This window comes from Scomber japonicus, chromosome 17, assembly GCF_027409825.1.
Source record: "Scomber japonicus isolate fScoJap1 chromosome 17, fScoJap1.pri, whole genome shotgun sequence".
In the NCBI taxonomy this organism is placed as follows: Eukaryota; Metazoa; Chordata; class Actinopteri; order Scombriformes; family Scombridae; genus Scomber; species Scomber japonicus.
Window position 1 is genome coordinate 24,178,353 of NC_070594.1, and position 676 is coordinate 24,179,028.

The following is a 676-nucleotide window of genomic DNA, read 5'->3' on the forward strand; positions in this document are numbered from 1 at the left end:
ACACCTTCAAAACTGTGTTACACATGCACAAAGTGTTTTTACACGGGCACAAAATCTTTTTACAACCACAAAACTTTATTACACATTTGAACATCATTGTACAAGTACAGAATCTTGTGATCAGTGGTGTTCTTTTTCTTTAATACAGTCTATGGTTTTTCCTCAAGTAGTATAACCAGCGTCACACGCTGCTGCATATGAATGATGACTATTTGTTCAATTTCATATTAACTCTGACTGAATACCAACAAATAGTGTTTCCGCCCGGTCTCGAACCGGGGACCTTTCGCGTGTTAGGCGAACGTGATAACCACTACACTACGGAAACTATACACAATAATTTATATGCATGTAATAAAACATAAAAGAAAAGAAAAAAGGACTAAAATGATGTACTGATTCCATTCATTGAGCTTTCATTTGAATATTAGAATTTGTACAGGACTTGTACTGCAGACCAGGTATTATATATCTCCTTATATAATGTCACAATAAGACTGGCTTTAATATATACAATCTTGTGCTAACTCAAAGTTTTGTCTGATTAATCAGAATTATCAGTGACTGAGTCATAATTCTAGTAGATCTGTGACATAACTTAAACTTTTCTTGAAATGAAGATATGAAGTCAAAACAAATGAACTGAAAACTGTTTTTGGAAACTTTTTGGAAGCGA

At 33.6% G+C, this 676-nt stretch overlaps 1 non-coding gene across 1 annotated transcript; it reads right to left on the reverse strand.

Moving 5' to 3' along the window:
* Positions 1–255: 255 nt before the first annotated feature.
* On the reverse strand, positions 256–328 carry trnav-aac (transfer RNA valine (anticodon AAC)). The gene has a single exon. It is a non-coding gene; the product is annotated as a tRNA-Val (tRNA).
* Between the last annotated feature and the right edge of the window lie 348 nt (positions 329–676).